The 24,085-nt window shown below is 38.9% G+C and overlaps 1 protein-coding gene across 2 annotated transcripts in view; it reads right to left on the bottom strand.

The window, feature by feature from the left end:
* LOC138980611 (glycoprotein-N-acetylgalactosamine 3-beta-galactosyltransferase 1-like) overlaps positions 1 to 24,085 on the bottom strand; it is a 47,131-nt gene that overhangs the window by 7,948 nt on the left and 15,098 nt on the right. Inside the window, exon 1 of one of the 2 annotated variants that reach the window (XM_070353532.1) lies at positions 4,238 to 4,483. The exons of the other annotated variant lie outside the window; for it this stretch is intronic. The gene's annotated coding sequence lies outside the window, so the exon portion shown is untranslated. Of the gene's footprint in view, positions 1 to 4,237; positions 4,484 to 24,085 lie in introns of those variants that run through there. 2 annotated transcript variants of the gene reach the window in all.

Genomic DNA, 24,085 nt, shown 5'->3' with positions numbered 1-24,085 from the left:
TTTACTTAAAAAAGCAGACTGGTTTTGGGATGTCCCTCGAAAACCTGCCCCCCCCCCCCCCCCCCATATGTATTTAGTTGTAAGTTTTAATTTTAACGTGTGCTCAGTTGCAACGCTTTAACCGAGCGATTTATTTGTTCTTCTGTTGGTTGTTTTTTTCCTGAATCAAGTGTGCGCGTCAGGTACAAAATTAATTCAGCTAAACATTCACAGAGAGCAACCAGGCTTGAATTTTGTTTGTATGTGTCAATGTAGAAAAATTCTCTTATCCCGTGTAAAAGACAGGGCGGGTCTATGGTGAGTTGGTGTGGTTTACACAAGATGGTTTACACAGGTTTACACAAAATGGTTTGCATTGGTTTACACAAGATGGTTAACACTGGTTTACACAAGATGGTTTACACAAGATGGTTTACACAGGTTTTCACAAGATGGTTTACACTGGTTTACACACAATGGTTAACACTGGTTTACACAAAATGGTTAACACGGGTTTACACAAGTTAGTTTACACTGGTTTACACAAGATGGTTTACACAAGATTGTTTACACTGGTTTACACAAGATAGTTTACACTGGTTTACACAAGACGATTTACACAAGATAGTTTACACTGGTTTACACAAAATGGTTTGCATTGGTTTACTCAAGATGGTTTACACCAGTTTACTCAGAATGGTTTACTCTAGAGGGAATGTATCGTTACTGCATGGTGCAATAGCCTAGTGGATAACACGTCAGCCTCCCATGTAAAAGGTTGAGTGTTGGAATCCCGGTTGCGCCTGATGGGTTTAAGGGCGCAACATTTTCCAATCTCCCAGGACAACGTATGTGCAAACCTGCTAGTGTCTCATCCCCCTTCGTGTGTACACGCTAAAGAGCAAGACCAAGTTATCCTGTAATCCATGATAGAGTTCGGTAGCGTATAGTAACACGAAAATGCAAAGGAATGCAACCCCCGAAAACGGAGTATTGCTGCGACCCCACCTCGACCCACCAACCCTAAACCCCAACCCCTCCCCCCGCCAATAATTTTTAATTTTTTAATGGAAATCAAGATTTGTTTTGTAACAAGTGTGAAGAGACAGTCATGTATGCGTCTTTTAGAACCTTTTTTTCCCCTTTTACAGCCAATAATCTAAATGTAAATAGTTTCAAACATGGAGACCACTATGTCAATTGGGAAAGGAAACAAACTAAGCTCTTCTATTTTCTGTGTACACGAATAGTCCGGTTGTTCATTGTGTTCAAATACACAGACAGACATAATATACACACACACACACACACACACACACACACACACACACACACACACACACGCACACACACACAAACACACACACACACACACACACATACACAAAAACACAAACACGCGCGCGCGCGAGCAACCACCACCAACAACAACAACAACAACAACAACAAAAACAACAAAAACAACAACAACAACAACGAGCGAGCAATATTCTGTTCGTAATAACATATTGATATTTGAGTCTGTCCAATCGTTTATTGTTAAATCTGGTCGACTGATTTGATGGATGTGTTCACGCATTGATAGTGTATAATGTGTGTGGGGAGGCGTATGTGTACCTCCACACTGCCTCTCTGTGTTATCGCATTTGATTACATAAGCAGCGTATAAGTAATGATTATTATCGTTTGTCTCGTATTTTATATGTTAACGAATTACTGCCTTCCATAAAAAATTGCTACATTTACTTGAATTTACATGTTGCATGTCTTAGACTTGATGCTCTCTTCCTATGCGATATCGTCCTAGTCTCTCCTTGTGGTTGTTAGTACTTTCTTCCCCCTCCCCCTCCCTTTTCTTTTTTATCTTCTGTAGATTCTTTTGTTTCTATTTAGTTCCCCATCCCCATTCTTTCAATTTGTTCTTCTGGTTTATTGTTGTTTTGTCATCATTTTCACGAGTTTTCATTCACAAACACCTGGGAAATAAATCTCATGTTCCCCATGCAATAAATCGAGGTGGTGAATGGGTTTGAGCTTTCAGGTGAAACGTGGATTGTCAAAGTAAAAGCCAATCAGGATGATTGTTTGATGTGTGGAACCATCGCGGCTTTGGATTTGTGTTTCCGAGGACAACGATTGTAAGCATTCACTCTCAAAGACCCAATCAATGTTGATAATTACCGCGGCGACTCATGGTCAATTTGCAACTTATCTCTGCAATCGCAAAATCCACAACGAAAAGTCATAAACACTTAAAAGAAAAGAAATATGCTCAACACTTACTGAACTCACTCGTATGATCGCAGCTCTGTACATTTTCAGACTGGAAGAAAAGCGTCAACAAGCTACGTTTGACGTCACATACAAGGTTGACGTGTTATCTCGAGCTACTGTGACGATGCTTTGTGGCCCGGAGTTGGATTCTAAAAATTTGTCTCCCTGTGGGTTATTGTGCATTTTGTTGCACAACCAAAATGATGACAAAAACGATGTTTGGTGGCTTGTCGTCAGACCAGCATTTTGTTGTTGGTCCTCGGGGAGCATATCGCCTTTTGTCTCATATTTATCAACCGCGGCCTTCGGCCTTCAATATATATATACGACTTGTGTCTGTCTGTCTGTCTGTCTGTCTGTCTGTTCGCGATGCACGGCCAAAGTTCTCGGTGGATCTTTTTCAAATTTGGACACCGTCTTCAGCTACACCCCGGACACAACCTCATCGATGAGATATTTCAACACGTTCTCTCAGCGCGCAGCGCTGTGCGCGCTGAACCGATTTTTTTTGTTTTTTATATTTAGTCAAGTTTTGACTAAATATTTTAACATCGAGGGGGAATCGAAACGAGGGTCGCGGTGTATGTGCGTGTGTGCGTGCGTGTGTGCGTGCGTGCGTGCGTGTGTGTGTAGAGCGATTCAGACTAAACTACTGGACCGATCTTTATGAAATTTGACATGAGAGTTCCTGGGTATGAAATCCCCGAAATTTTTTTCATTTTTTTGATACATGTCTTTGATGACGTCATATCCGGCTTTTCGTGAAAGTTGAGGCGGCACTGTCACGCCCTCATTTTTCAACCAAATTGGTTCAAATTTTGGTCAAGTAATCTTCGACGAAGCCCGGACTTCGGTATTGCATTTCAGCGTGGTGGCTTAAAAATTAATTAATGACTTTGGTCATTAAAAATCGGAAAATTGTAAAAAAAAAAAAAAAAATGTATAAAAGATCCAAATTTACGTTTATCTTATTCTCCATCATTTGCTGATTCCAAAAACATATAAATATGTTATATTCGGATTAAAAACAAGCTCTGAAAATTAAATATATAAAAATTATTATCAAAATTAAATTGTCGAAATAAATTTCAAAACACGTTCATCTTATTCCTTGTCGGTTCCTGATTCCAAAAACATATAGATATGATATGTTTGGATTAAAAACACGCTCAGAAAGTTAAAACAAAGAGAGGTACAGAAAAGCGTGCTATCCTTCTTAGCGCAACTACTACCCCGCTCTTCTTGTCAATTTCACTGCCTTTGCCATGAGCGGTGGACTGACGATGCTACGAGTATACGGTCTTGCTGAAAAATGGCAGCTACTTGACTAAATATTGTATTTTCGCCTTACGCGACTTGTTTGTTGTTGTTAATGTTGTCGGGATCCACTACCAGTAACTCTTCCTTATCTTCTCCAGTGATTTTCAGCCGCGATTATCTCCCTTCCTCCGTGTGGCGTCAATCCATATTCCCGTTACTAGGTTACTATTTTTAGAACGTCACTGCACGTTACTATTTTTAGAAGGTCTCCAGTGTTTTGCGCGTTTATCTCCTTTCCTTCGTGCGCCGGCGAAGCCGGCGTTGCCGGGTCCCAGGCGCAGCCTGGTATTCAGCTCTACTTCTTCCCGGCGAAGCGGGTAATCATCTAGTGGTCGATAAAGATGAAACAAAAGACGATATGGTCCCCTTGGACCAACAAAAAAGCTGGTCTGTCAACAAGCCACCAAACATCTTATAATGTCCACCATTACGAAAATGTGTGTAATTTAGTATTGTTCTGGTCACGTGATATAAGCATTTGCTTGAGTGCGTGTCCAAGCTGTGTGACAGTGTGTTTCGAACTGTTCATGCAAAGAAATTCTGAATAAAATGTTGTTTAAACCAACAACAACAACAACAACAACAACAACAACAACAACAACAACAACAACAACAACAACAACAACAACAACAACAACAACAACAACTTCAGTTGTCGACTCACATGGTTAAGACGACCCATGGAAGATGACATGAAAAACTCTCTGTGTTACAGCAGCCACAGGCAATTCGACTGACAAACTCTTTGGCCGGAGAATTCGTCAAATTCTGTTCACACGGCCAAATATAACGTCATGCAGATGCCTACAGTCTGTCAACACAGCCAAAAAAAATGCTCAGCAGGCAAATACAACGCTGTGCAGGTGTATATAGTCCGTTAACTCAGCGACATGGAACGTCCTGCAGATGCCTGTTGTCTGTTAACACAACAAATTAAAACACCTTCCATGCAGATGCCTGTAGTCTGTTAACACAGCCAAATAAAACGCTGTGCCGATGCAAGTAGTCTGTTCACACAGCCAAATTAAACGCTGTGCAGATGCCTATAGTCTGTTAACACAGCCAAATAAAACGCTGTGCAGATGCCTGTATTCTGTTAACACAGACAAATAAAACGCTGTCCTGATGCCCGTAGTCTGTTAACACAGACAAATAAAATGCCGTGCAGATGCCTGTAGTCTGTTAACACAGCCAAATAAAACGCTGTGCAGATGCCTGTAGTCTGTTAACACAGACAAATAAAACGCTGTGCAGATGCCTGCAGTCAGTTAATACAGCCCAAAAAATTGCCTTGTATGCAGATGCCTATAGTCTGTTAACACAGCCAAATAAAACGTTGTGCATATGCCTGTAGTCTGTTAACACGGCCAAATAAAATGATGTGCAGGTCTTTGCCACCATTGCCAAATAAGAAAACTGACTCTGTACCGGAAAACAAACGTCGCTTACACCTTAGCAGTGGAAACGGGTACGCTATAAGCTCCAATACAGTATTTGTTTCGGAAAAGATTGTTGCACCCCAGTTACAACGTTAGGTGGTATAATGATAAAAGCACCTAAGGATTGGGTATATATTTGTAAAAAAACCATTATAGTGGACTCTCGCCATCTGGATGTAAAGATTGAATTCAACGCCCACACAGCAAATGTTTTTTCTTATCATTTTCATAATTATGTTTATGTCCTTCCACTATCGTTTCAAACCTTGGATCGTTATGTAAACTTGCCGCGAGAAAGAAGGTACAAGAAAGTGCTGTGCTTTATGGACGAAGGTGCCGAGATCTCTATTTTTAGACGAGACACGCCGGCAAAATTAACCCAAGCCAATTTATTGTGCTTGTTCGGGTCAATGGATTAATCTATTGTTATCAAGTCTATTGATCACTCTATTGTTAACCTGTCTGACGCCGAGAGTATGGTGAACGCCGAGTTTGAAACGATTCGAGGCAGATTTTGTTCTTCAACTAGGAAATTCGTGTTTCTCGTCTGGATTAAAGGTATGGTACATCTTCACTGATGACTCCATTTGTTTCCACCTGTAAATAGTGCAGGAACACGGTTGGTATTTTCGCGTAATTTGCTTTCAAAACAGGAAATTGTGTAGATCGAGCGCCGGCAATTGCTACTTGCAGAACTGTGAGCACTACGTTTTTGCTCAAATACAAACCTTACTAACAAATATTCATGAGGGGTTCTCGCAACGCACTAGACCTTGAAAGATCGGGTCCCGGGACGCACTTAACCTGGAAAGATCGGGTCCCGGGACGAACTAAACCTCGAAAGATTGGGTCCCGGGACGCACTAAACCTGGAAAGATCGGGTCCCGGGACGAACTAAACCTCGAAAGATTGGGTCCCGGGACGCACTAAACCTAGAAAGATCGGGTCCTGGGACGCACTAAATATCCATTATCATGCGCACTGTTGGTACTGTTTTAACACAATTTTCTGCGAGATATTTTGCCAACACAAATTTACGCAGTTAATCTTACCGGTATGAATATAATGTTTACGTGAAGGCGGTCTCAGAGTGCTTGAAAAAAGTTTGTTTTTTTAAACTGGAGAAGAAAAAAACACAAACCATGAAAATACAAAGAAATCAAATTAATACAGCAACTTCTTAAAGGCACTGTAAGCCTCCCGTAAACCATCACAGATACTGTCAGGCTTTCACACACAGTACAAAAACCCTTCCATTTGAACGCTCACCAAACGGGAACATCCTAGGTGCCCTACGATAAAGAGCGAGCAATTTTCAAAGAATTAATTTTGCGGAGAGAGTGTCAGAGACAATGTTGGCGCTAGACCTAACTTTTAAAATCTGAATAATAAATTGACAGCTTGTTACACAAACATTCTTAAATCATAAAAGAATTCTTTTTTCATCAAGACAAGGTCAGTACAATTCGAAGTTTTGAAAGTTTGAAAAAAGAAAAGCCCGGAAGCAGGGTCACGCAAGGTCGTGGTTCTCGTAGCAGACGACGGTTAATACCTATCGCCAGTTCCTCTGAACAGTCAAAAGCCATCGCTAGAGTTCTTGTGAACCACAGCCGTTTGTTTCGTGCATAGTCAGAGGTATTGCAGATAAGCTCACAGCGAATCGCATTCAAATTACTAACTGTCGACTACATTGTGAATAAGGGAAACTTGATCACACGGGTTCACGATGGCTTAGTGGTAAGATAAACCACGCACAAATACATTCTTTGAAAATTGCTCGCTCTTTACGGAGGGCACCTAGGATGTTCCCGTTCGGTGAGCGTTCAAATTGAAGGGTGTTTGTACTGTGTGTAAAAGCCTGACAGTATCTGTGATGGTTTACGGGAGCCTTACTGTGCCTTTATTTTGTGCATAACCTCGTGTTCCCAACGTGCATATTTCGGCAATCCCATAACTTCTCAAGTTTCGTTCCGAAGGCAGCTAGACATACTTGCTTTGAAGGTAAATTCTTTCTCGTCTAAGCTATCTTGTTCACCATCGCACATCAAAGGAGGTTTTTACATAAGATGAAAGCATTGTTCAACTTAAGTTAAACACATGCCTGACATCAACATTCTGAAATGGCCAGACTATAGTGCTAAATGTTTTGTTGAATTCTTTTTGCAGATTCACAAAGGTGTCGTTCCAGAAATCAATTCATAACAGACATTTTTATACTACTCAGAAAATAGTCACGTTGACGTTTCTGTAGCGAAGTCTTTTTTGCAGGGTGGGGGTGCTAACCCCACGCCCAACCCTCCTCCTTTTTCAGCCGGGCTTGGGACCGTCCTTGGCGGAGAAAATAGTCACGCTGTTGATTTTTGGCATGTTTCCTAGTGAAAGGATGCTCTCAATTCATATAAAAACCTGGACATGTGCTTGGCAACTTATAAAACAAGTCGCGTAAGGCGAAAATACAACATTTAGTCAAGCTGTCGAACTCACAGAATGAAACTGAACGCACTGCAATTTTTCAGCAAGACCGTATACTCGTAGCATCGTCAGTAGAGAAAGGGGGAATGTACGTTCTGGCTCACTGATTCCGACAGACCCTAAATATTAACCAAAAATAGGCTTCTGGACTAAACTTTTACTAAAATGAAACATGCGACAAAATCAGAAAAATACTGCATAAATCCATACAAAAAAAAAAAATACAGTAAAGTAAGGTTGTTTTGAACCAATTCCGGGTCTGTCGGAATCAGTAACCCAGAACGTACATTCCCCCTTTCTCTTATACAACCACGGAAATTACGAGCCGTTGCAGGTGTTCTTTATGGATATCCTGGATTTTTTGCTGTTGGTCTCCCCTTTCGTTTTATTTACAGCAAGCTAAATAATCGTCTCGTATCGAAAACAAAAGCAGACGACAAATTTAGTCAGTTGGAGTTGTCTCCCGTACTCCTGTAGCATGCACTAGTCAGTTTAGATCAGTGCCGCTGCATCTCTGTGGCTGCACCAGACGGTTCGGGAATCCCCAACAAAAGAAAAGATCATACGGCACTGGCAACTTCAGTGTCAGCTGAACACGAGAGCGTTCGGTCTTTTAGAAGATTTGTATCTTGAAATGAAAATTAACGAATATCGCGCTGTCCGAAGGAATGGAGTACATATCGGACAATGACCACGCTCAGGCTAAAACGATAGGACATCTGACCGACATGCGGCAATGTGAATCGGACATTTGGGGATTTTCATCGTTATATGTCCGATGTCCGACGCCTAACGACATCCCTGCCTACATTATTCTGATTGATCACAACCAAACCTACTATCATTGGACACATCCAAATGCAAGCGTCTGTTCTTGAAAATTTCCCACTGATCTAAAAATAAAACCAGTGCAATTTCCTCTGTCGCGCTTTGCCACAGAAACTCACGGTTTGGCCTGTAAGTAAAATGTACAATGTATTTTCTGATTTGTGCGCAAAAGCTTTTTTCTTTTTTCTTTTTTTTAACATAACAATGTTTAATGTCACTGTTTGTTTAAAAGACCATGGTCATATTTGTAAAAAAAATGTTAAATTAGAAAATAAATAACATTTTGGTTTATGATTTTTCCTACACCTGTGCTGAAAATAAGAACTAAAAATGTCGGTATATAAGTCGCTCAAATACAACTAGGTATGAATGGCTCGGTTTGAGTTTGTTGCAGTTGACCCTGCACAATACGATCTATGATGTTTTTGGTAACAATTTTGCCGTGACGTATTTCACAACTTCCTGTGTTACACAAACTCAGTGATGACCAATTTTGCCTGTACCAGAAACAAGCCAGCTCCGAAATTCTCAAGAATTCTAGGATTCTAAAAATAGTCTTGCTGGTAAACCGGCGGCTTGGGTCACTCTGTTTCAACGCTTCGCTTCACTACGCTTCAATATTTAGGCTGCCTTTTCAGGCGGCCACCGAGTGCACTTTATGCAAATGACTTGTGTAATATTGTTCCACCACGATTGGTTCTGGTGTATCACGTGGTTCATGAATATTAAAACTTGTTTATTGAATCAAGCTTTGACAAGTGTACTTGGTGGCTGCTTTGAAACTCAACAAAGCCTACTCCCCTTTCACAAACATGTCTTCCCTAACGCAAGCAACGACGTCCTCTTCCTCGCTGCAGTCAAAACAAAGCTGTCATAGCGGGTTTTCCCGATTGACAAAAATTCTTATTACACACTCAGACTATTTGGAGCCGCGTTTGTCCTCCAGTGCCCAATTGCATAAGAATATTCTGGTGATGAATAAACGCGCTTTGTGTCATTAGCATCTAAAGATTTCTTGTTTACAATAGTTGTGTTGATCTGATGAAGCGCGGAACTGATCTTAGGGTTGTCATGGTGAAACACTCGCTTCTGAAACAGTGCTTCCTTGTAGTTATCATGCGATATGCTCGACTTTACAACCTGTTTGCTTACACCCTTTGCTTTTTTAACCACCCCTTTCTCACTTGCAACACTGTACATCTTTGCACGCAATCCAACATACTCCTTAATTATCTTCCCATTCATTTCATCTTTCATCTTTCCAATAACCTTCTTGTTAACATTTGAGTGCAATGGTGATTCTTTAGGGTAGTCGCAAGTGTCATAAAAAGAATCTTTTCCTTTTACTGCAGGACTTTCAGCTTCTAGATCTTTGTAAATGTTATCCGCTGGAATGTCAAGTAAGAATGAATCTGTGTCTGTGTAAAGTACTCTCGATTTGGGATATCTTGGTTTCAAATAATCATACAAAAACTCAAGCATCAACAGTTTTGACAACTCTAGCACAGTAAAGCCTATGAATACTGGTTTGTCAAGCTTGACTACAAGTTTTTTCATTAAGATACCATACAGCTGTTCATGAAAGTATTTAAAGTCTTGATACTGTGGTTTGGATGTCAGCTTGATGGCCTCATTTTCTCTTGTAACAAGTCTAACATCCTTTCTCTTGTGTGGGTTTTCCATTGTCTTACCAAAGCAACTGTTGTTCATCAGTTTAAAAAAGTCTTTCTCTGATGCATCAGCGGCTTTGGTTCTCAGTTCTGTGTTTTTCATGATGTAAGGTTTCATAAACTGTTCTTGATCAAATAAAATTATACGATGAACAGCCTTCAAAATTAATCCATGTCTAATGTAAAACTGTAACAGTCTGTAGTGACACACATACTTCTTTTTGTGAAACAGATTGGGCACCAGCTTTGGAGGTTCTCTTGGGTTTACTTTTAACCTCTCAGCCACTAAAGGATAATCATTATGTAGATCATGAAGTGATAGTGGATAGTCTAAGTCAACTTCTAGTATCCATCCCTTTCGACTGTCTGGGCCTGCTTTTAATATTGTCAGCACAACACATTGTGAAAATGGTCCTGAATAGATCTTAAAGTTCCGAAGTGGAAGCGTCTGACACATTGCCCAACCATACAAATTGTTTGCATCTAGATACATGATGTAATTAGAAGGTTTCATAGGATCAAAGTCGTCCAAGTATTTGTTGTTGGCTTTGCAGTAATTGTGTGAAGCCATACTGATTCCTCCACGTAGTCCATTTTCAATCATCTGAAGTGTAGGTAGATCTGATAGCAAGTCAATCTTTACTCCTGTAAATCTAAGAAATGCATCCCAGCTCATGCCTGGTGCAGATATGTAATGTGAAGGATCTAGATTGTAGTGCTTCATACATGTTCTTCTGTAATTCTCAAATATATCTGCAAGTAAACAAACATCAGCCAACAAATATTGATCATGATAATCACCCATTGTATTACATCCTAATTTATTCCATGCAGTCTTAGCGTGTTCATAGTCTTCGTCACTTATACCTTTACCCTTCAGCCGTGAGAAGTAAGCATCCTTTGGTGGTAACTCATCTTCATCAAACCTCTCCCACGAATCCATGTATTCATATGGATAGACTCCCTTTCTCACTAAGTCACTGTCAAAGTACTTACATGTGATTGGGAAAGCAGTTAGTGATGAAGATAAAGACTCAAGTGTTCCCATCAGATGTTGAGCAGAATCGTAGAAGTATAAACTATTCAGAGTAAAGGCCATGTACTTTTCTGAAGACTGCGCAATGCATCTTGCTTTGTATTCATCAGTTACTGCCTGCATGATCAGATGTGAATCATAACCGCGCAAGTTATGGAAGAAGATTGGAAGCTTCCAAGTCTTAGGATCAAACTTTAATTGTAGATTACATTTGCTGTGTGCTGCTCCTCGGAACTGCCCACTTACATGATCATGATCTCTTACTATTGGATTGTCTGTGTTTGGTGTTAGACTTTGTTCGCATATCCAACACTGTGTGGTAGAGTTAAACTGTTATTGGTCTTCAGGTTTCATAACAATGTCTGAAAGATTCAGTTGTATGGAGCAGTCATTTCGCACTTGGTTCATTTGCTGTAAGAAGTTCTTTGCTGCATTAGGTCCTCTGTACAATTGCGGTTTAGAATGTTTACCATCTGAACTAACAACAATAAATGCATATGAACAGACTTGATGATTACTTAGAGTTACTGTTTTAGGTAGGTCTTTTGGTAAAGGTCCTTCATATGGCACAATGATAGATTCAAAGTCAGCATAAACAACATAAGGACTTTTCTGTAGTTTGCATACATTCTTAAAATACACTTTGCTGTCTGGCGGTGGTGTTGTTAACTTCACAACCGCATCATCAACGCTCTTACAATGTTGCTTGTGTATAAGTGCTGCATGAATTGATGGAATACGCAAGAGACATCGCCTACAAAAGTCTTGTTTACTATTGTGATTGCTTGTGCTCGCCATCAGTCTACTCATTGTACGAATCAAAGTGTAATGATATTTTACACCATCAGTCATTAGTAACATGTCAACATGGTTAGTATCACAATCACCAATCGTTGGTGAGTTCTTTGATATTCTGACTGGTTTCAGTTCATCTTCCTCATCCCACGTGTAAACATTTACGGTGATGGGTTTGTTTTGCTGTTCAAATTTGTCAATGCTTGTAATGCTGACAGGAAATTCAATACCAGTAAAGTTTAGTTTATTTCTGTATGCATGATAGTTAGACACTCTTTCTGCATTTTTCTTTACACTGTACAGTCTTGCCAGAACACACCACATAAAACATTTGTCATCATCATTCTTTATGTTCAGCACAGCACGTTTTTTGACAAGAGCAGGAGGTAAAGGTATGTAACTTCTACCTCTGATGGGGGCAAATTTACTTAGCTTCAATTCTATTTTTAGAATTTCACCTTCTGACCATCCGGATCCTTTCATCTTTGCATCCTCTGCAGCTTGCTCAAACCGTTTCATCATTTCATCTGCCCAGTTTCCATTCAATTCTGCCATAGAATTAAGTGCTAGTTGTCTGGTTGAAACATGAACTTCTAGCACCTCATCACTGACTGTTTTGTATTTTATTAAACTGACTATCTGCACTTTTACTGGAGGTTCAATCAACAAATTGTTTGGAATTTGTTCAATGGCGTCTTGCACACTGGACTGCACATTTTGAGGATCCGTTACTTGTAATTCAACGGTGTCAAATACTGTCGATAAAGATTCTAATACAGAGTCTTCCATCGCTGTGAGTTTGATTTTATAACTCAAAATAAAAATATAAATTAAAAAAATGAAGTTGCTTAGAATTCTTTCTCAGAGCTTCCATTTTTGTTAACACTATAAAATCTGAAATAAAAAATCATTTAACATTTGTACCACGTGGAACTAATTGTAATTCCTCTTTTACAAAGGCTCTTTGCGGTGCTGGTTCTCTCAAGTAATATATAGGTGGATTTGTCTCTACTACTCTCTTGATTTCATGAATGTCAATACTCCAGATTGGATCCGTTGCACGCTTCCTGCTGTCACCCTCAGCTTCACCGGGTGCATATAAATATCTGACTTTCTGATTGAAAGGTAGTAATGCCACTGGTGTTGTTGACTTTGGAGCAACAGGTATTGTTTTCTGTTTGATTGCATCAACTGGTCTTAACCCTGTAGCTTTAAATACCTCCAGATTCATTGCTCTAAGTACTGATGGTAATCTTTTGACCCATTCAGTGTTACGTAATTTACTTTCTGTGTCCAAAAATTCCTGATGGTACTGATATGAAAACAGTTTTTCTGCCAACTGTTTGTTAAAGCTCTCAACAATAGCCTGTGACCTGTGGTTTCCTGGAATACCTCTCTTCACTGTAACATGATGTTTTAACAGAAGCTGGTTGACAGCTCCTTTAAACTCCTTACCATCATCGCACTGAATCATTCTGGGATACTTTAGTGGTCCACGTCTGTAAATTTCTTGCAGGGCAACAGCTGTAGCTATAGCACTTTTCTCTGTCAACGGTTCAGCATCTTTGTATCTTGTTGCAACATCAACTACAGTCAGTGCATACTTATATTTCTTCCTTCTGACTGTGTCATGCGGTAAATACAGCAGGTCTATTTGATGAGTGTCATTCGGTTTAATGTTAACAAAGTGTGGTCGTGTAATTTTTCTTGGTGCAGGTAAATAGATCTGCCAAACTGCCTGCTTTGACAACCATTTCTTTGCTATATCTTGAGAAACACCTGCTGCGTCACTGAGCTTGTCAATAGCAGTTCTTCCTTTCCAGTATCCTTTTGGGGAATAATATATTTTAGATAACAAAGCATCACTCATGGTTTTTTAAATGACAGAATATTAAGATTTGACAGCACGCGCAATAAAGTAAACAACAGCCATACCAATAACAATGAAAACAATCTCTCCCACCTTCTGCTCTTCTGAAGGCTGATAAAAGTCACCCAGTTTTGGAGGAGCACTTGTCTGCATTTTCTTTCCAGTTACAAGATAGTATTCTTGAATGGCTGCATCAACATTGGCAAAGGTTTTGTTTGCATGTCCTTGCTGCCTGAGTTTATCATTCATAAAGTCTAACTGCGCAATTCGTTTCTTCTCGTATTCATCCTGTGCTTTCGCCAGTTGTTCCATGGCTTTGTTGTGCCTTTCCCTCTCTTCACCATTTTGCAGTTTAGAAAACAAATAGTTGCTGCCAGAAAATGCAAGCGCATTTACAATCGCACCTCCCACCATCATAACCAAGCTAGCCATTTTATTGTCTTACATGTTTATATTTTCTGGAATAATTCCTTGCTTCACCAGGAAGTCTTTTGTTGCAAAGGAAGCTGTCACAACACCAATTAGTTTAGCACCGTCTTCGAAGTCTAACTTTCCCAAGTCGGCTGGTTTCATTCTGAGGAGACTTTTACCCAGCATTGTGTAACCTACACTCAAGCCTCCAATCACTGCAGCGTGATAAACTAGATTAACTATTGTCTTTTCAGAACTCATTTTTATGTTATCAAAATTAAAATATTAAAATTATTCCATATGAAATGAATCCACTGCAGGTACTACTGTGGGCTTTTTTATTGTTTGCACTGCTTTGTTTGTTGGTTTTGGTGTTTCTGATTTTGGTCTTTCTGACACTTTATATTTGCCTTGCCAAAGTTTGTAAAGCAAGTATCCACCTCCTCCAACAACAGCTGCTACAGCTACTTTTCTGTATGATAGAAATGAGGATTTTAATTCTTGATCAGTTTGTGTGACCTTAGTCACTTCAGGAATGTTTGGTGTCTGCTCAACTTCAGACATAATGTTCTGCTTTGCCTTTTGATTTAACTTTTTTTGTCTGTTCCATTCGGCTAGTTTTTTTCCTGCTTCTACTCTACCAGGTTTCTTTGTCACTGTGTTCACTTCTGGTATTTTCGTCTGCTCCACTGTCTGCTTCAACTGATCTGTCATCTTTTTTATTCTGAAAATTAATGTGTTTGAAAGTAATTAATCCAGCAACAAATGGTACTAATAAAGCACCAAATCGATAATACAGGCCACAGGCAAGAGATTCGAGGGACTTGGAAACAACAGGGTCATGAGTTAGATCATGTGTTAAGTCTTCCTCCGAGTCGAGAGGTGTAAAATGTCCAAAAATCTTTGTGTACAAACCTATAACAGTCTGTCCAATACTTCTAACCATCTTAGAACCAAGCACTGATTCATACCGTCCATGATACTTTTCTATATCTTCTGAGGAAAGATGTTGTACTTCTTCCACAGTTAACTGCTGCCCAAGGTAGTGTTTTGTTTTTCCACAAACAGCAAGTGAATACAATCTTTCTTTTTTATCAGGTATAGTCCTACTGTCACAGATTTCAATATCTGTAGCAGTCTGCATCAGCAATTCATCACATTTAATTTTATTTTGATGCAGAATAAAATTAAAATCTAGTAATTAAACTTGAGTAAGAACTTAGGTAGGAACTTAACAAGAACTTAGGTAGGAACTTGAGTAAGAACTTAGGTAGGAACTTAACAAGAACTTGAGTAAGAACTTAACAAGAACTTGACAAGAACTTGACAAGAACTTGAGTAAGAACTTGGTAAGAACTTGAGTAAGAACTTGACAAGAACTTAGCAAGGATTTCTACAAACATACATACTGAACTGGTTGATCAGTTTTTAAAACCAGTTTCGAGTGCTTAGAAGATTTCAGATTATTTTGTATTCTTTCTCTCTCCTGTTTGTTTTCAATGACATCATTTTCTCGAAGACACTCTTCAAAACTGTCACGGTCCTTTGAATAGAACAATGTTATTGTTTTGCGTTGCTCTCTAAAGTCTTTCAGAACTGCATTGTATTTTTGTGTTAATATCCAAACTGATATTAATGCATGTCGTCCACTGAATGCAAGCTTTGCTAGTGCACTTTTCTTTCTAACAATGTCACGTTCTGCTGCACAGTCATCAATAATAAACAGTGTTGGCGTGTTCTGAAAAAGATCGAAATAATGCTCCAAGCAAACATTTAGACGATCAGAAGGATTTACAATAAATATATTTTGATCAGACCATATGAATTTTCTCTCCTTGTATGTTCTGTTATGCTTTATGGTTGGACAGAATATGACTATGTGTTCAAAGTGATTTATGTAAACAGTCTGTAATAAATCCAAAACATATCTTGTTTTGCTGCAACCTGTTGCCCCACAAATCAAAGAACAGTGTGGATCTTTTGGAAGAAAATCTAGATACTTCATTTTAACACGTTCAATAAACAATATCCTGTAATCTGCTTTCAGAGATGTTTAACTGCGCATCTGACACAACAAACACGTAGATCTTAACTGATTTACTACTACTCCCTACTTCCTTTTCAATTTGTATTGTGATTCCTTCTGATCCGTTTTCAATTCGCCTTCCACTTCCATGCAGTTTGTTGTCGTCAGTTGTTCTGAGATCCAGCCATAACGCATATTTATTTGTCAAGAAATCTTCTACGCCAACACCGTGTAAATGTAGATCTTTAGCCACAAGATCAGATGTTGGGTCTTTCAATCTTCCTCCAGTAAAGTACTTTCTTGCTTCATCATAGTGTTGGTATGGCAGCATGCCAGATGCAAATATTTGGTTTGGCTGCCCTTCAATTGTGCAATATACTCTATTGATTAGTGGATTGTAAAACTTTTCTATTTGCCTTTCATATGAATCTTTTGGTTCCTCAAACAACATAAGTATTCCCTTCATTGACCTAGCTGGTGTATTCAAGTTAATGTTCCAGATTGGATCAGCCTGGCTTTTTGAAAGTGTACTGTGATTCAACACTCTTTCATAATAGATAGGCAGCTTAGAACTGTACTGATTTTCTATAAGTCTAGCCAGTTCAGGATGGTTTACAACATCAAACTCTAAAGAAATTCCAGACACCTTATACTTTGCTTCCGGGTCTTGTGAAAGCATAACACGATCATAACTATTGAAAGTCAGGTCGTATGACAGCCTGTCACGCAATGCTCCTTGATAGAAGGGAGGATGTGAATTTATGAGTTCAAAGTCAAGTGGAATACAAAATTTGTTTCCAAAAGCAACATTGACAGCGTTATCTTTTTTGTTATTGTCAGCTTTATCTCCTGCTCCTATTCTAACTTTTATCCCATTGTCTGACTGAATCCCTTGAAACACTCTGTTTTTCTTTTCATTGTCAGTCAACCAATTATCTGCATAAACTAAAAAAACATCTGCATTATTCAATGACATCACTTCCCGCCCTTCCAGTTTGACAGTAATCTTCCTCACAATTGCTCTTCCTACATTATAAGCCAAAGTCCTATTTGCATCTGAGCCAGATTCTAATTCTAATTTGAATGATAGTCTTACAGTGCCTGGTACAATAACATCGTTCTTACCTAGATTAGGAAACCTAACAGTAAGTATTTCATTCTGATCAATAGTAGAAGGATTATTTGTAACTATATAACTGTTTGCCTTATTCCTTTTTCCCCGAGAGGTTCTTTCAGCCTTCTGTAAGGATCAAGAACAGAACCGAACGATTGTGCCATCTTTTTTTATTTTCAAAATAAAAAATAAGTTACAAATGGCAGAAGGTGGATTTGAAGATTTATTTGAGCCAGCGGACGACATGAGCGAAGCAATCCCTTTGGTTCCCTACCATCATTCACTGCATTATGAGGTGGCACGACATGAACTTCTGGAAGGTAAAGTTAGAGATTTCTACAAAAGTTTAGGAGAAGAACCTGATGTTTTAGATCCAAACCAGTTCAAAATGGAAGCAAATCATTTATATACAACTAGCGATAAAGGAGAAAAAGTCCATCTTACATATAAATCTAATCCTGCTAAGTTTCTATCAAAAGTTTCACTAAAACAAAAACTTACTGCTAATCGACTTAGGCAATTAGATATTGTGCCTAGCACACGGTCATCACCTTCCCATGTTGTTTCCTTACTTCAACAAGCAGAACTAGGACTACCAACTGCTACTCAAATAGAATCTGTTCCATTGCAAGATCTTAATAAACTCGCAGAAGAGGCTGATCAACTTATACAAGAGATAGAGACTTCTTTTTCTGAGGAAACTTCACTGAAGACTCCACATGAACTATTACCTATGAGAGAAATAGAAGCCCTTAATCAATCACTACAAACCATCAGAGGTGAAATAGCAAATAATCTGTCAAAACTAGGTCAGCTGGATGAAGATATAAACAAAGAGAAACAAAAACTTGCTGATGCTGATGATTTGAACCTAGAACAAGAAGTAAAAAACAGAATTTCTAAGCGTTTAAAAGATTTGCAGGAGGAGAAAGCCATAAGGTTAGAAGTTCTAAGTAACAATAGAGAACAACTGAGAACACAGGTCAGCAGAATAAAAAATACAATTCAAAGAATCCTTTACGAAGACACAACTCTTGCTGAAAGAATTAGAACGCTTTTCAGAGAGCAGGGAATCACAATAGCTAGTATACTAACTGCGTTAGGATTTGCAATAAGCACATTAGTGTTAGCACTCACAGATGGCACTGTCACACCTCCACCTCCACCTTCACCTCCATCTGATCCGGGATGGGTAAAGAAACAACTCAAACACATTGCAGAACTATTAAAGAAACTAGCAGCAAAAGCTTTGGATGCACTTCCAGGAATCATTGGTTCAATTGTTAGCTGGCTGTTATCTTTTGCAGGTAAAGTTGTTGGTTTCATGGCTGAACATCTCTGGACTCTAATAGTTTTAATTGCTGGTGTTCTGCTAACGAGAATAAAGCAAAAGTAAGCCTACACCCACTCCACCAATTACTAGAGCAGTCTTCTGCGATTCATGATCATCACTAATACTAACAGCTTGATCATCACTAGTGACAGAATGATCTTCACCTGCAGCGTGATCTTCACTTGTCACGCTTTGTTTCTGTTCATTGTGATATGGCTGTAGCATCGTTCTGATTTCTGAATTCAGTTCTTCACCCTTTCCAAGCGGCTGGGTGTCACTAGCAATAATTATTTCATTGTTATAATTTGTTATTGTTCCAATCTGCAGCTGGAGATCAGAAGGTAACATGTAAAGGCGGTTACCAACAGCAAAGTCAACTTTTGATCTTGCATAACGGAGAGAGTCTTGATACCTTTTGATGCTGGAAGGCAGATCAACTGCAGAGTTTATGACATCTTCTAAATTTGATAACAACTGTTTCTGTGCATCAAACCCTGTGCTTGTTCTCATTATGTTTGATCGTGTCTGTGCCTGCGAGCCTAGCAAGCACCACGCATATGTTCGGATAGATTCATTGATCCTTTCAACACCTGATCCAGTGAAACCTTTGCCGGTGTCTAATATAAAAGTAGTCCATGCATTGTGGTGCTGTTGTTCTATTGATCCTAACTGTACCTGCACATTTGAAGAAAAAGATGTATGACCTGGCCAGTAATCAAAATTATACCTCCTGTGGACACCCCATAAATATAGTGTTCCCATGCCATGGTTTTTGTCTTGCTTTTGCCTAAAGTCGGTCTTAAAATCTATATTGAATTCATTGCAGAGACGCTCATACACTTTCATGTTTATCCTATTGTTGAATGGGTTCCAGCTCTTTTCATGCGGCATTGGTGCCTGAAGTTCAGACAAGATTCTCCTGCACTGATAGTAAACGTGAAATGTGTACACACACTTTGTCGGTAAGTTTGAATTATTCATGTGGTCTGCAAAGGACACTCCACATCCTGTGGTTGCACAGAATATTGCAAAGTTTAACTGATTCTGATAGAACTGAATTGGGTGAGAGTTCCACATCTTTGGAACACTATCATTTTTGATTGGGGGATTTAGGTAAGAATGGAATGGGTCAGGCACTTTAACGCGAATGGATTCTGTTTCTGTTACAGCAAAGTCCAACTCATGGAAAGAAATAGTCTTTGGATTGTAATATGGTCCAGTTTTGTATTTAACGTCTTTGTTGAATTTATACTGACTCATTTTTGTTGTTGAATAAAAAAATGTTTATCACACTAACAAATGTGAAGACTAGTGTGCCAGTTAAACTTGCAAACCCTATCAACAATCAAAATGGAGGAATGAAAGTTGCACTGCATGAAATTATGTACAAGGTTACTTGGTATAATATCAGTAAAAAAAAGGATAACAACTGGGTTAGAATTAATGATAAAAAACATTCTGTAGAAGATGGTTACTATGACTTCTGCACTTTAGAGAAAGAATTGTTTGCTCCAGTAGGTATTACAGCGAGTTTAAATCATGCAAGTCTCATTGCTACTCTTACTATGCCCAAAACTAGAGAAGTAAACAGATCATTTGAGTTTCCAACCAAACTCCTTGATATGCTTGGAATTACAAATGCATACAAGGGAACACGTCCCATTGACATGGATGTTAACAGTGTACTGTTTGTTCACATGAGAGAGCTTAACACATCCTATAATCTGTTTAATGATCAGCGTTCTGATCTGCTTAGGATTCTTCCACCGAGTGATGCCTCTTTTTGTAAAATGCACGTGCCAACATTTAAGACACTTCAGTTCAAGGACTTGGAGGAAGGGTGTCATGAATTCCTACACATTGATCTGAAAAATCAAAGTGGACAACCAGTTGATTGTTTGTTTAACATTACATTGGAAATAGTTCTATAAAATATTGAGTATTAAAATGTCGAGTGGACCTACAATAGTTTATCCTGTTGCATGTTCAACTATAGAGTTGAAAGATTTAGCAGACGCTATCGACTTTGAGAGCACTGCTGAAGTTGGTGCAGTGTATGCATTCGAGTTTACAGACACTGGTTATTACAAGAGAAAGGAAATCGACGATGAAAAGAAACCAAGATTTCTCAAACTAGGTCAAATCCGTGATGTTAATGTACCTGATCCAATTGTCGATGACACATACTACATGTGGAAACATCAGAATAAAAAATGGGTACTTAGTCCTGTTATGAAAAAGATTGACTGGGAAATGAAGTTTGAATTTGTGAGTCCATACACTCTTGTTGGAAAAGACGACACATTCCGTAAGTCAATCAATGCTAAACCACTAATTGTTAGCCTTGTTCCTGCGATTAACAGCAGGGGAGAAGTTGCAGTTAAACCTTTCCATAAGAACAACTATCTCATTCACAGAAAACAAAGTGTTGAAAAGGACGCTGACACCATTGTCGATTTTATACCCAAGCTTCCAATAGGGCAGAAAGCAACTATGATATTTGATATAGTTGTCAGGAAAAGGGAAGAAACCACAAACACTGTTCTAATGAGAGGAATAAATCTCAACTGGAGACCATTAAATGTTGAAGAAGTCAGAGTATTTATTGCTGTTCAAAAGGATTCTAACACAATAAAGAAACAGACGTCAAACCAAAATGTTGTTGTTAACGCAGATATAAATAATTTAACAGAAATAAGAAGTATTAATCTTACTTATCTTGATTTGATTGCTTTCTACTATACAGATAAGGTGTTAAGCAATGAACAGCTTCAAAGCTTAGCAGAAACACTGGCCAGTGAGAATTAAGATAAATATTTTATATTTTGCATTAAAAAGATGACTAGCAGTGTGAAGCTTTATCCTAATATTGATGAAAGTGCAGCAGAAAGTCAACAATTCAGACTGGCACACATTAGTAATATACAAAAACAACTAGAAGATGAATTAGAAAAATATTCTCGCGCTAGACGTAAGTACTCAACAACTTACAACAGCCTTTCTAATGCCAGCACTGGTTCTACTATCCTTGCATCAGCTGCAGGTGTAACGGGAACAATTCTGTTAGCTACCGGAGTAGGGACTCCAGTTTCTCTAATCCTAGGTGGTGTCGCAGCAGCAGTTGGTGGTTTATCATTTATAGCATCAGCTATAATGAAAAAAATTGTGAAAAAGCTTGAAAAACACGAATCCATTTCCACTCTTGCATCATCAAAATTGTCTAGCCTAAAACTGTCTATCAGTAAAGCACTTGAAGATTCAAAAGTTTCTGACGAAGAATTCAAACAGATACAAACAGACTTTGATGACTACAAAAGTAAGAAAGCAAGTATTCAAACAAAAACACGAGCTGAATATAACAAGCCAATCGATATAGAAGATCTGAAAAAGCAGTTTTTGGCTCACGAAGTGTAGCCTATGCGATCGTAACTTTGTCTGTCTGTGCGTTTGTGCGTTTGTGCGTGTGTGTGTGCGTGTGTGTGTGTGTTTGTGCGTGTGTATGTCTGTGGTAGAAACTTTAACATTTCCGAGTCTATGTGTGAGTGGTTATCCAAGACTACGGATAAAGCTCGCATAAGATTACGTCACGGTCAAAAGTGTTTGACGTCAATTAATGCATCATGACGGCATGCCTCCCTGTAGTCTTTCTCTCTCGCGTGGTGTGTGTGGTCTCGGTCATTGTTATTTTGAGCGGGCCGAGACTTTTTGGCAGTCGTGTCCCTGTAAGTAGGCTACATGCAGATCGACAGACAGATCTAGATCTAGTGTCTCTCTTTCTTGCACAGTGTCACCTAAGCTTACTGTGTGTGTGGGTGTGTATGTGTGACGGGGTGATTGAGTTTGTGTTACTGTTTGTCTATTTCTTACGTGAGCCTTGAAGGCTTCGCCTCTTGTTAAAAAAGGGGATTCAAATAGGACGGGAAGAAAAAGAAAAAATAGAATCACTTGTAAAGAGTTAACTATTCGTTTAGACAGTCACATTGCATGTATCAGATATAATTCTAACAGTGAAAGAACATATGAAGTAAAGTTTGTAAATGAGAGAGCGTATTGAGCTTAAAGGCATATGTACTCGATGACTATACACGCTAATTGCTTTACCAACAGCTGGAGACATGCTAAATTAAGTTCCCTGCAAAATATTGTGGTCTAGGACCCCTTCAATGTTGAGATATGTTAATTTTCATTTTGATCTGGATCGTCCTATTTATAGATTTGGCAACACATGTAACGTTGATGCAAGGGAGCTAACACCGCCGCTTTGTTGACATCCTCACTTTTTCAGAGGCTAGAACAAGCTGTAATGCATGTATTATGGTCCGCGCATGGTGACATATCGTCATTATATGGTCTTATGGTGCGTTTGACATCGATTATGGGCAAACTACACTTTGTAAACACGGGAGCGCGTACATATGCCTTTAAGAATGTTGTATAAGAGAAAGGGGGAATGTACGTTCTGGGTTACTGATTCCGACAGACCCGGAATTGGTTCAAAACAACCTTACTTTACTGTATTTTTTTTGTATGGATTTATGCAGTATTTTTCTGATTTTGTCGCATGTTTCATTTTAGTAAAAGTTTAATCCAGAAGCCTATTTTTGGTTAATATTTAGGGTCTGTCGGAATCAGTGAGCCAGAACGTACATTCCCCCTTTCTCTTCAGTCCACCGCTCGTGGCAAAGGCAGTGAAATTGACAAGAAGAGCGGGGTAGTAGTTGCGCTGAGAAGGATAGCACGCTTTTCCGTACCTCTCTTCGTTTTAACTTTCTGAGCGTGTTTTTAATCCAAACATATCATATCTATATGTTTTTGCAATCAGGAACCGACAAGGAATACGATGAAAGTGTTTTTAAGTTGATTTCGAAAATTTAATTTTGATCATATTTTTTATATTTTTAATTTTCAGAGCTTGTTTTTAATCCAAATATAACATATTTATATGTTTTTGGAATCAGAAAATGATGAAAAATAAGATGAACGTAAATTTGGATCGTTTTATAAAAATTTTTTTTTTTACAATTTTCCGATTTTTAATGACCAAAGTCATTAATTAATTTTTAAGCCACCAAGCTGAAATGCAATACCGAAGTCCGGCCTTCGTCGAAGATTGCTTGGCCAAAATTTCAATCAATTTGATTGAAATATGAGGGTGTGACAGTGCCGCCTCAACTTTTACAAAAAGCCGCATATGACGTCATCAAAGGTATTTATCGAAAAAAAGAAAACAAGAGGCGAAGCCTTCAAGGCTCCCGTAAGAAATCAACAAACAGTAACATAACACAAACTCACTCACTCCGTAACACACACACACACAAACACACACACACACACACACACACACACACACACACACACACACACACACACACACACGCACACACACAGTTAAAACTAACGCATCATATCAACTCGCCTGGTTCTTAAAATAATTCTGACGGTCAACACAGCCAGAAATGCCAACAAAGACAAGAAAGCTGTTGCAAGGTAAGCTTACCAAACGTTACATAGCGAATAT

This window comes from Littorina saxatilis, linkage group LG11, assembly GCF_037325665.1.
Source record: "Littorina saxatilis isolate snail1 linkage group LG11, US_GU_Lsax_2.0, whole genome shotgun sequence".
NCBI lineage: Eukaryota > Metazoa > Mollusca > Gastropoda > Littorinimorpha > Littorinidae > Littorina > Littorina saxatilis.
Note: the sequence above shows the minus strand (reverse complement) of the source record. Positions and strands in the feature narration are given on the sequence as shown.